Genomic DNA, 12,777 nt, shown 5'->3' with positions numbered 1-12,777 from the left:
TAGACTAGCTGCAATCCTGCTGATCTGGATGTTTCCTGAATTTTCTGGCATTCTGGAACTTCAGCAAGTTCCAGAAGGACCTTTGGCAAGTCGCATCATCTCACACTCCAGGAACTTCTATGCAGCTTCTAGTTCAAACAGAGGTGGAGACATGATAGTTCCAAAATAAAGGTGATGGCAGTTGCTTCTTCTCAAGTGATGCTTCGCTTCTCAGGTGACGGGTCTAACTGAAGATAAAGGTTGGGATCTGAGTGGCACTAGAGGGTGTGAAGGGGTCAGAGTCACCACAAGTTCACCCATCTATTCCTTCTTTATAATGCTCCATCATCTTTTTCTTCCCCCTCTCTACCTCCCTCCTTCCTTCTTTGCTGTTAACAGTAGCAGTTGCTCCTCCAGTGGGGGTGGGGGAGGGAACTTAAGGGCAGCTCAGAGCACGGCTGGAACTTGGTTGGAGAGAGAGGAGAAAGCAAGGCAACAAGTGAACAGATGTCCACAGGGAGGGAAGAGCTTTGCTCCGGTTTACAACACCAAAGCTAAAAGCTAAATCATGAATGCCAGAGGTCATTGAACTCGGATTTATTTGTTTGTGGGACAGTGTGCATGATTATCAGTAATCTGTTCCTTGTTTTGGCAAAGTGCCCAAATAGGTGAGGGTATCTTATAACTGCAATGATTTACTTAAAGGAAATTACATTATTTTAAAAGAGAACTTACAGCCTACCATTCACCAAAGTTCTTTATGCCAGCTTATAGGATATAATCAAACTTTCATTACTGATTAAGTGCTTCGGGATTCAGACAGGTGACAAGAACTTTATAAAACTGCTGTACTAAAGGACCTTTATGTACTAAAGGACCACACATTAGACTTTTCAGCCCAAATTGCACTAATGTACATCAACACCATCATCAGTGTCATCTGAAATATAAGAAAGCAAAAGGGCTGACTGGTTCTTTGCCAAGTCTGTACTCATCTGGTACAGGCCTGAAAGACAGGGGTAGTAACTACATGCATTAAAATGTCATGTTAGCATGCACTTCAAATAAGGTTCAAGGTTACAAGGGCAAAGAACTCTAAGCGCAAGAAAGAAACAATTTGATTTTGCTTTTAAACTGTCAAAATTAAGTGGCTAGTCATTCTTGCATATCAATCTGGTACAGCTATCTGGGACTGGAAATAATCTGGTGGGTAGGGATGGATGCAATATAGCTCAAGCACTTCATCCTGGAAGGAGCAGATGACTGGAATAGCCAAGAAGTAAAAGTCAGGAAGCATGTTTCAAGGGATACCTCCTGGAAGAAACCTTTGAAAGATTGGGAAGAACTGGACAGGAAATGGATTGGGGACAATAGGGCTAAGAACATGTTCTACGCTAGGCAAAGGCAAGCAGACACACATCTGGGTGAGTTTAGATTGAAATTTCTTGGGAAGTTTGTGCTGAGAAGGAGAGAGGAACAAAGCCTTTATGCAAAAGTTGTCCAATTTGTAGTTGTAGCTAATGATTGCCCAGAAATCGGATTTACTTACTATCATAGACATGCAAATTGTGCTTCCTAGCCTTGGCAAGCAAGTCTGTGAAACTGGTGAGAGCTTTCCACACAGTATTCTTTTATTAAACATTAGCGGTTTGAGCTATGCCATCTGCCCCATATTTTCACAGAGTGCCCAGATACTTATCTCTGGAATGTCACAAATTAAAGATGAGTTGTGCAGTCTGGAAGTATTAATTGCTCCATTGCTGGGATTCTCAACCCAATACCCCCTTTATAATATGTCTTAAAACTCACTTTAAAATTCTTAAATATTTTGTACATACTGTAACCTACTGACACATATGCTTAAAGAAAAAAATGTCCTAACAGTGATATGAAGGGTAAATGAAAGAAAAGTAATTTATAATAAAATGGTATGTATTTAAATATGCAAATGCATAGGCAAAACCACTCCAGAAGACATAAATAAAAGTGAGATGCTTATAACTGTAGGTAAAGTCATTGACTTGACAGCTACTCATGTTTACTTCATATCTATTCAACACTCAAATACCCAAATACTATGTGCCAGTGCTATCTTTGATATAATTTCTCCAAATGATGGTAAATGTTTATTAAGTTTCAGACAAAACAAAAATAATATTTCCTCCAATTACTCTGTATAAAATGATTTTCAACTACATGAATATGTATTGGGATGTTTGAAAGTCATCTAACAAATATTTATTGAGCACTCACTATGTGCTAGACACTACCCCAGGTAGTTGGAATACAATAGTGAACAAAACACGCAAACATCTCTGCTCTCATGGCGTGTACAGCCAAGTTGGGGGAAGGAGATAGACAATAAATATGGTAAGTAAATTAAATAGTATGTTTTAAGGTAGTAAGTTAATGGGAGGATGACATATCATGTAGAGCTCTGTAGGCCACTCTGAGAACTTCATACTTTATTCTGAGTAAAGTGGGGAGCCATTGCAGGGTTTTGAGCAGAAGAATGACATGATATCTGACTTAGATGCTGTATTGGGAATAGTCTGGCAGGGGGAGGAAAGAGTGTAATCAAGGAGTCCATTTAGGAGGATATTGTAATAATCCAGGCAAAAACAAAATGATTGGGACTAGACTAATGTTTTAGCTCTAGAAATGGTGAGAAGTGGCTGGATTTTGGATAAGTTTTAAAGAGCCAACAGGATTTTCTGATGAATTGGATATGGAGTACGAGGTAAATGCAAGGATGAAGAGTGATGTATAAGTGTTTAGCCTGAGCTTGTGGATGGTAAAATTTGCCATTTATTGAAAAGGTCAAGATTGCAGCTTTTGTAGGGTTGGGGAAGAGGAATATTGATTTTAGCTTTGAGGATGTTGAGTTTGAAATGCCTATTAGACATCTAAATGAAGATGTTGATAGGCAATTGGAAATATAAGTATGGTTTTCAGAAGGGAGGTCTAAGCTAAAGTTTAAAACTTGAGATTCTTAGTCACATCATGGTACTCAAAGCCATGTGATTGGATGAGTTCACCGTCGATGGGATGAAAAGGGGACCTGTACATTTGGCACAATACTTACCTTTCCCAGAAGGCATCTTCAACTCCATAAACAAGGCCCAAGTGAAATCCACACAAATCTTCAAAAAAGATTATTAGCCTCTTCCAGAAGGAATTGATAGTGGGCTTTGTGCCTTTTCAGGATGTCTATCCTATCATCAAAGTTCAACAGGGGGCCTGAGTATTGGGAATGACATTCAGCTTCTCCAGGTGTTCTCAACACTACCAATGGATCAAGAGTGAAACTTCATCCTGGGACTAAGATGCTGCTTCCTCTAGATATTCTACCCTCCACAATCAGGAATGAAGATGGGTTCTGAGCACTGGTAATAACACCTGACTTCCTCAGGAATCCTCAATTCCATAGACATTGTCATTCACTGGTCCTTATTACTAATAACTTTATCTCTTCTGTAATCTCAATTTCATTATAATCACTCATTTGCATGCTCCCACAGCTCCCATATCATGGAACAATTTTTTTTTTAAATGCAGGCTTATCTTGCATAATACAGGATGTCTAGTATCCCTGGTTCCTGTCCACTAATGATAGGGCCCCCAATCATTATGACAACAAAAATGTCCCTATAAATTTCTAAATGCCCCATGGGGAAGCCATACCTTCCTTATTGAGAATCATTGCTCTATTTTTGGCAAAATATCATAGTCACTAAATTGCTGAGTGAAACAATATTCGTTTACCCAGAGTACCATTAAAATTTTCAGAATTTTCCCTTCTGGCTAGCAAGAAGATATGCCCATTTTTTACATATCTATTGTGACAATTGTCTCAAATAACCTATAAACTCACCACCAGTTATTTTCAGACTTAGCTCTTTCATCTTTAAAGTGGAAATGCCATTTCTTGGAGTACCTCTTAGATACTAATGCTAGAACAATGAAGATGCTAGGTAATATACTTGAGATCTTCAGAAGAAAAGATTATTAATATCTAACTCCTATTAATAATTATCCTGAGACAAAACTAACACCGGGTATAGAAAAGAAGGAAGTGTAGATAGTGATTTTAATTTCATGAAAAAACACCAAGCATTTGTTTTCCTCTCTAAAGAATAGCTCTACTGGAGAAATACTTTCCAGTCTTTGGGGGAGCAAAATATGGTCATCCCACACGTTGGTAGTCTAAGAGACTACAGAGACTCCAAGGGCATTTGCCACAAGTTGCTTAATGAGTTTTGGTCAGATTTAGGCAAGCATTTTGCAAAATGCGCAGCTCTTCAACTAATTTTCAGTGCTCAGAGAAACAGAATTTCCATTCTCTTAAACCCAAAGGGCCACCATCATCACCATCTTAATATTTCTTGAGTATCCACTGGGTGCCTGGCACTGGTCTAACTTTTAAAATAAGTATTTTCACAGTCTTTATGGATTTTAATCTCAGAGCTGAGGCATTCACTTATAAATTTAAAAAATCATCTGTCTGTGCTATCATAATAGGTAGCAGAATTTTGTCTTTATAGTAAGAAGTGTTAAATAGGTATAATGAAAGGACCCTGAGGCACAGATCTGCTGCCAACTAAGAAACCTCCCTACAGGATATCTGCTTGAATGAACCCCTGGTCCTTGGAGTCAGAGAAAGATCTTTATGATCATTAAATTGGATTGACAGACACTGCCTTGAGACAATGGCAGGGGTTTCTACTGAGCACCTGCGGATCACAATGTAGTTAAAAGTGAATACTCTTATACAAGGATATCATTTCCAAAAGATGACACCATATTTGCATAACAGACATGTGGAGGTAATTTTAAAAAAGAGGAAGATGTAATCCAGTTGTGAAATAATTGTCCCATCCAACACCAGAACATTTTCTGTGCTATCTCTATGGCTGAGTAGTGCAGGGAAAGGCTATTTCTGAACACTTTCAGAGTCAGATGGTTATATAAGCTGCACCCCAACATTTTGGCTTCAGTTGCAGTACAATTTGAAAGGGCCAAATGCAAAATCTGACTGCTGGCAAGTCTTAATATTTCTGCTAGTAAATGCTGCCGAGTCTCTCAAGCAGCAATGTGGTTTTTTTGATCTCTTTCCACTGCCCTTCAGTTATCCTCTGGCCTCTGGCACTAAAAGATAATCACTTCTGAAAGCAATTAATTCACCTAGAGATTTGCTTTAAATTCACTGTATCTGTTATGACAAGAGGTGCAAGTCAAAATAATAATAATAACAAATGAAAACAGCCTTGATTTACATGTCGGATGAGTAGAGTGCAGATTGAATAGATGTAAAGAACACCATCGCTTCTGACCTGAGGGAGACACACTTTTTCTCAGTTGTTAATCTTCATTACAAGTCTCTCTGGTTTCTGGGTAGCACAGCTACTGAGCTGCGCTGAATGCAGAGTTTCTGCCTTCCCCAAACATGACATCCTCTAACTGTCTTCAGCCATTCCTTTCTTCTATTTCCATGATTTTTTGCCTTCCTTGCCACGACTTTAAAAAACATGTGCACCTGGTGGAATCTTCTTCCATAACAGCCAAACATGTTGCTATAGGCTGAATTTTTGTGTCCACCCCAAATTCATACATTGAAACCCGATTCCCAGTGTGATGGTAGTAGGACCGAGGGCCTTTGAGAATTAGTTCCTGAGAGTGGAGCCCTCATCAATGGAATTTGTGTTCTTATGAGAGACCACAGATTGCTCCGTGGCCCCTTCCACCATGTGAGGAGGGAGAGAAGATAGCCATCCATGACCCAGAAAGGGGACCTTCACAGACACTCAATCTGCTGGTGCCTTGATTTTGAAATTCCAGCCTCCAGATCTGTGAGAAAGAAATTTCTGCTGTTTATAAGCCTCCCAGCCTGTGGTCTTCTGTTAGTTACAGCAGCCCTACTGAACGAAGCCGCAGGTTGTTTCCAAGTTCTGTCTTCTGTGATGCAAACAATTCATTTTCTGTGTTACTATACTGATGTGTGTTTTCATATGAGGACCTTTCCCTGTTTGAAATGCAAAGCCTGTCTGAAGAGTTTATTTAGTTTACCTTATCCCAGGGCCCTACACTTGCCCACAGTTACTTTATGCAGAGAGCTGCAGTGACAATGAGCACTGGGTGACCGTTGGGAGAGTGCTCGGTAGGTGAGCCACACTCCAGTCGTCTGAAGTATTGTTTAATAGCAGTCTCTCCTCGAGTCACCTTTGCCATGAGCAGACACACTTGGAGGCCTGTGATCATTCTGCATCTGAAACAAAAAATAAGGCTGACACTTCTAGCTCCTCCATGAGGGGAATTTGCTTCCAAAAACAGGACACTCTGAGCATGTGGGATGCAGAATAAAAGTGGGTCCAGGATGAGGGAGCTAGTGAGAATGAAGACAGCATGACATTCTTGAACAAAATATGTGATAAGACCAGATATTCCAGTTAAGCCGACAGAGTGTCAGATAAATCAAGCAAAATGAAACCTGCCTGGCAACATCACAAACATCTTTCCGACATTTCAGTGTGGAAAGAGACAACTCTAAGTACTAGTGTACCATTCTTTCAGAATTATGCATGTGGCAGATATGCTGATGTTATCTTTTTTCTTAATTTTTTTTTTTTTTATTATGCTAGGAATACTTAACATGAGCTCTATCCGCTTCACAAATGTTTAGGTGTAAAGCACAGTACTGTTAACTGTATAAGCACAATGTTGTACAGCACATCCCTAAAATTTACTCATCTTGCATAACTGAAACTTTGTACCCCTGGAATAGGCGCTCCCCATTTCCCCCTCCCCACCGGCCTCCGCAGCCGCCACTCTCCTGTCTGCTGGTAGGAGCCTGACTCCCTCACGCACGTCATACAAACGGAATCATGCAGTGTTTGCCCTTCTGTGCCTGGTTTCATCTATGCTGTTTCATGAGGCAGGATTTCCTTCCTTTTAAAGCCCAAATCATTTTCCACTGTTAATAGATACTACATTTTTCAACCCACTCATCTATTGATGCACGTTTAGGTTGTTTTCCTATCTTGGCCATTGTGAATAATGTTGATGTTATCTTTTAAAACATCATTAATTGTTTTCTAGGATTGCGATTGGGAATGGGGCCTTATTTTAAAAGTAGACATCTTAATACTTAGTGACTTCCCACACTAGCTGTTACATAGGTTTTTCTACTTTATATGGCTTCAATAATATTTAGCATGGAAGAAAATCATACATCTAGCCAAGTGAGAGAATTTAAGGTCTGATCCATCTATCCAGTCAGCCAACCATTGAACAAATATGCAGAGAATCCGCTCTGTGTTAAACACCATCCATAGTATGAAAGTGAATCCATCATTGATCCCATCTTCAAGAAATGACAGTCAAATAGAGACAAGAAGATCTGAAGATTAATAGAAATAAGACCACTAGTTATGATATACTAATTTGTAACCCACATCTATCTAGAAAGGAATTGAGAGGGCTTATGAATGTGACAAGTATAATATTGATATTAAACTAAAAAAATATATATAAACCAACAAAAAGTTGGAATCTATGCATGATCATTATAAAAATAAATAGAATTTCTATAATTGACCTGCAGTGGTGGCTCTGAGCTTCCTGGAAGCCAGAACAAAATAAGTTACAAAGTTATGAAAAGTAGAACCCATATAAAATCCATATCAGTTCCTCAAGAGAGAAAAAGCTTCCCGTGATGTTAAATTATATCATGTAGTTTATTGAAAGATGCAATGGAAAATGAATACTTTTAAGGAAAAATGCAGACTATTTCATAATTGTTTATAAAAGCCGAGAGGGCAATCGATACATAAGGGTAGCACTGTGAAGGGCATTGAAGGAGAGACAAAGTTAAAGTGGTTCAAATTTAGTTTTCTGTTATCTCAGTAATAAAAGTATAGAACTTACAGCAATGATTCCAAAATACTGGTCTGTGGATTCATGATTACACGTGGTTTTGTTTTCTTTCTTCTTCGTTTTTTAAATGTTTTTATTGATTTCAGAGAGAGGAAGAGAGAGGGAGAGAGAGATAGAAGCATCAATGATGAGAGTCACTGATCAGCTGCCTCCCGCACGCCCCCTGCTGGGGTTCGAGCCCGAAACCCGGGCCTGTGCCCTGACAGGGAATCGAACCCTGACCTCCTGGTTCATAGGTCAAACCTCATCCGCTGAGCCACGCCAGCTGGGCCACATGGTTCTGTTTTTATTGGCACATGGAAAAATAAGAAAATATACTGAGTTTTTAACAAAGCTTACTGTGTTTAATATAATGGCCTTTTGTCCTGAGATAATTCCTTCCTCCATTATGTGCTGCTGAATAACCTATATTTTAAAAAGTAAAGTGAGAAGAGTAAAATAAAAAAGATAAGTTGAGATTTTACTTAAAATAGAAGACAAGGATTCAAAGAGATTCCTGGATATAAAAGAAATCTAACTCATGTATCCCAGGCTTCATTAGCTCGTCACTAAAAAAGTTCTTTCTAACCCAAATTATTGTCATGAACCCCTCACTTGTCTAATTTCCTGCCCCCAAATATAACCTAGGTTCACTACATTGTCTCATATGTGCTTCTTCATGCATCCTTCCAGAATTTTTGTTTTATGCTCCATGTCTTGACACTATTGGGCTGTCTCTTCAGCCAGTAACCCTCCTAAAATTGCTGCTCTCTTGAATTGTTGCACCATGAGTACCTATCGCATATACTCCTCCCCACCAGCCTCTGAGGATGGATAGCTCTCTCCTTGGATAAAAACCACCTCCTCATAGGGTTTTCCAGGGGAGTCAATGAGAAAAATGCAGGTAAAACCCTTAGAAGGTGGTGAGCAAATTGTGAGCACTCAGTAAACAGTAGTGACAATTATAGTTGCCCCTGGCCCTTGCTATGATGTCCCTTACAGTGGATGGTATGTTTCTAACTACTCTCTCCGTAGGAGAATTGCTTATACATGCTCGACTGTGGCCACGTGACTTGCAGTGTTTTCATGTGAGGTATACTCACTGTCTCAAAGATTTTTAGCTTGGCCATGTGACTTCCCTTAGTCAATGAAATGTAAGTGAAATGATATGTACCATAGCTGCACTGAAGCTTTAAGAGACTGAAATAAGGACTGTTCTTTCAGTTTGGGTCCCATAACAAAAAGGCACAAATTGCAGAGTCAGGGCTGACCCACAGTCACTGACGGGGCATATGAGGGAGAAGAAACCTATTAGTTGTTAAGTCAGTGAGATTTCTTTTTACCTTGGTATAACCTCAAACAAGCTGGCTGATAGACACCTTCATATACATCTTTGGTTACTGTAAATATACCAGTTCCCTATTGTTCATCCTACTTTTCGACTCTTGCTTTGTGGTTCTTTCTTACATTTAAGTCTTTTTAGACTATGGTAGCTAAATTGTAACTTGTTTTACTTCAATTTTCCTATATGTGGAATATATACTACTGGTGGGACAAAGGCACATGACAGGTGATTCATAATGAAAAAGTGAAAAAGTGAATCTTTGCAGTGCTCATACAGTTCTTCTGATTACATTCATGAGGAATTCCTAGGTTGGGTCAAGTTTGTCATTAATAACTTGAATAGTTGCTATGTCCTTTTAAAAGAAAGGCAAAAGTGATCTTTAAGTGAAGAGACTAGTACTAGCAGCCATATCTATTTGGAATTTAATAATATTGTTTAATCCATATTATATTAATTGTATGGTCACTTCTATTAATAACAAGTGATAATGGTCTTCCACTTATAACATAGCTCTATTTTTAAAAAATAAATATTGAAGTAAAAAAAATGAGCTGATGTAAATAAAATGTCAAGTGATGAAACTTGGGAAATTTTGTTTGCCTAAAAGCCTTGCTTTTGTCTCTAGTTCTGGGAAGTTATTAGCTGGATCTCTGCTTCTGCTAGGTGTGCTCAAGTCCTTGTTGACTTCAGGCCTGGCTTTTAGATTTACACCATTTACCTTCTGCCCCAATGCAACTTTCTGGGCCAGATACCTTAAAATGTAACCCCTGCTTTGAATTTTTAAATTTCACTGAAAAGACAAATTCATTGTATCTTATATCTACCTTCCCATAGACTTAAACAGTTTCAAAGCATATACACTGCTCTAATTTTGCTGCTGATTCTAATATTTACGCAGCAGCTAAACACCACTAGGACTGTTTTTACTCTGACCCTTTCTCAGCTTCACATACAGTCCACTACTCAAAGCTGAGTCTTGGATCCCAAAGGGAAAAGGGATCTATTGCCTCTAGTAATAGCATTTCCTTTCCCCTTATTAATGCCCCCAATAATCTTTAAAGGCTTTGGGGAGCCAACTGCTACACATAGCTAACTTGATTGAGCTATTTACAATAACTCATGGTGGTTTTCCTTAGAGAAAGCTTCAACTACAGAGTCCTATTAATGTTTATCAGAAAGTTAAACTGTTTTTCCTATAATATGTATTTTTTCTTATTTAATATAAATGTCTTTGTTGCAGTATGTTGCTCTATTTCCCAAGGCAATTAACTTCATTTGAAGTTAATCTATTTTGTGCCCCTCCTTACAGAGTAATAAAATAAAGGTTTGCTTTGTACCAGTTAATATACTGAGCCACTGTCAACAGCTGGCACAACCTCAGGGGCGGGCATGATGAGAGGGGCTGGACCAAGGACTACTGAGCAGCTTGGGACCAGGAAGCCACTAGTTAGGTCTCGAAAATTTGAAAAAGAGGTTCCACTGAGGTCTTCCTCTTTCTGTTGTTACTAATAGTAGCATTAGAGTTATCTCCACATGATGAAATTGCTCCACAGACACTTAAGAATAGTTTTAATATTACTGGATTCCTCTAGCTTCCAGCAGCCTGATACCCTGTCGCCCTATGCTTGCTCAAGATGGACACCAGAGGTATATGTGTGACATGTTCTGGAATTCTGGTGGATGCTATAGGTTTTCTTATCCAGATTTATCTGTAATCAATTAATTAAGCTCCTGGTACTTGTTTGGGATTTCCTAGTTTAGCATTTACATGGTGGTGTTTTTTGTTTTTTGTTTTTGAAGTATTTTAATTACTCATCAACAGTAGTAATAATAATAATAATAATAATAATAATAATAATAATAAAAGTTATAATTTATTGATGATCCAGGCATTTTATATATTCATTCAGTCGATAATTATTAAGATCTTATTATGTTGTCTACACACTTTTCTGGGCACTGGGGACCTATCAGTAAATGAGAAACATAAGATACTTGGTCTTTTGGAAATAATATAGTAGGGGAGATGGAAAGCAAACAGACGGTACTAATCAATACATGTTACATATTCTATGGGTAATATAAAGCAGTGTGTGGGGAAGTGCTGGGTGTGAATGTAGATATTGCAAATTGATAGAGGGTTGTCAAGGAAGGCCTCTCTGATAAGATGACATTTGAGCAAAGGCCTTAAGTGAGGGGCACTTCACTACCTCTCCGATTTCACTTCCTACCACTTTTCCTTCATCATTTTCCAGACATGCTGTTTCACACACACTGGCCTCCTTCACTGTTCCTGGAATGTTCTTCTCTTAACCATTTCTATAACTCCTCTCACTTCACTCAGAGAGGCAAAATCAAGTAGAACATGCAACTGCTTGAATGTGGGAATTCAGGAAGTGGCAGGTATGAGGAATGAGACCCACACTTTGGGCCTAGGGCCCTGGGTATAAGCCAATACAAAGAACACAGGATGAAAGTGGTCGGGAAGATGATGAACTCCACTGTGAGCAGTCAGGTCCACATGCTTGACAATCAGGAAAGAGATCTAGGCTGGTAATATATGCAGTTTGGTTTGAATCAATGAGTGAGTTATAGATTTTGGAGTCAACAGCTCACAGTTGCTAATGGTCAACCACAGGGCTGAGTGAGATCACCCAGGGAGTGTGCACAGTGACAAGAGAAGAGGGCTTAGCATGGAATGATGGAAAACAGCTGGGTAAGGGGAGATGAGCCTTGAAGGACACTGGGAAAGAGTAGCCATAGAGATAAAGGGAAATCCAGGAGAACACAGAGACATAGAAGCCAAGGGATAAGACAAGAATGAGAGATGCTGTGAGGAAATCAAACAAGATGAGAACTGAGAATCCATCAGACATGTCGGTGAGGAAGTAGGTGATAAATGAAGAGCAGGTTTCATTTAATGGCAAGTATGGGACAGGTTGCTGTGGGCTGACAGGCGAGTGGGAGGATAACGCCAAGAGAGATGTGAATTTAGACAAGAAAGATGTGAATTTAGGCAATTCCCTTAAGACATTTGGATGTAAAGAAGTGATGAGCGAGAGAGTGTCATAGCAGGAGTAGAACTTTATCTCATTTGATTCTCATAACAACCTGTTACTCTTCTCCATTGTAAAGCTGAGCTTCAGAATAGTTTAACCTGTGGTAGGACCAGCAATTTAAGCCAAGTCTTTCTCCAAAGTTCTTTCTTCTCTACTCCCTACCTCTAGTTGTAAATTGTAGATCTTTCCAGGAGGAAAGCACAAAGCTGATTATTACAAAATTAATAACTTACACACTTTGGTTCTTTTAGCTTATTTAATAAATGGGCCTCAGAAATTAATAGAAAGTGATACTACTTTCTGGAGTTGCTGTAAATATTCTTCAGATGTCAAAGTAAAACTGGATCAAAATTTCTGTCACAGTTAATTTTGGTAATGGAATGTATATAAAAATAGATGTATCGACTGAGGTTTTTAAAAGGTCAGCATCAAGATACACTGTTCCTTGAGGTAAATATTGGTCTTATTTTGGATCAGTATTTA

Source organism: Miniopterus natalensis, chromosome X (assembly GCF_054644295.1).
Source record: "Miniopterus natalensis isolate mMinNat1 chromosome X, mMinNat1.hap1, whole genome shotgun sequence".
Lineage (NCBI taxonomy): Eukaryota > Metazoa > Chordata > Mammalia > Chiroptera > Miniopteridae > Miniopterus > Miniopterus natalensis.
The sequence above is the reverse complement of the archived record's forward strand: the minus strand, read 5'-3'. Positions refer to the sequence as shown.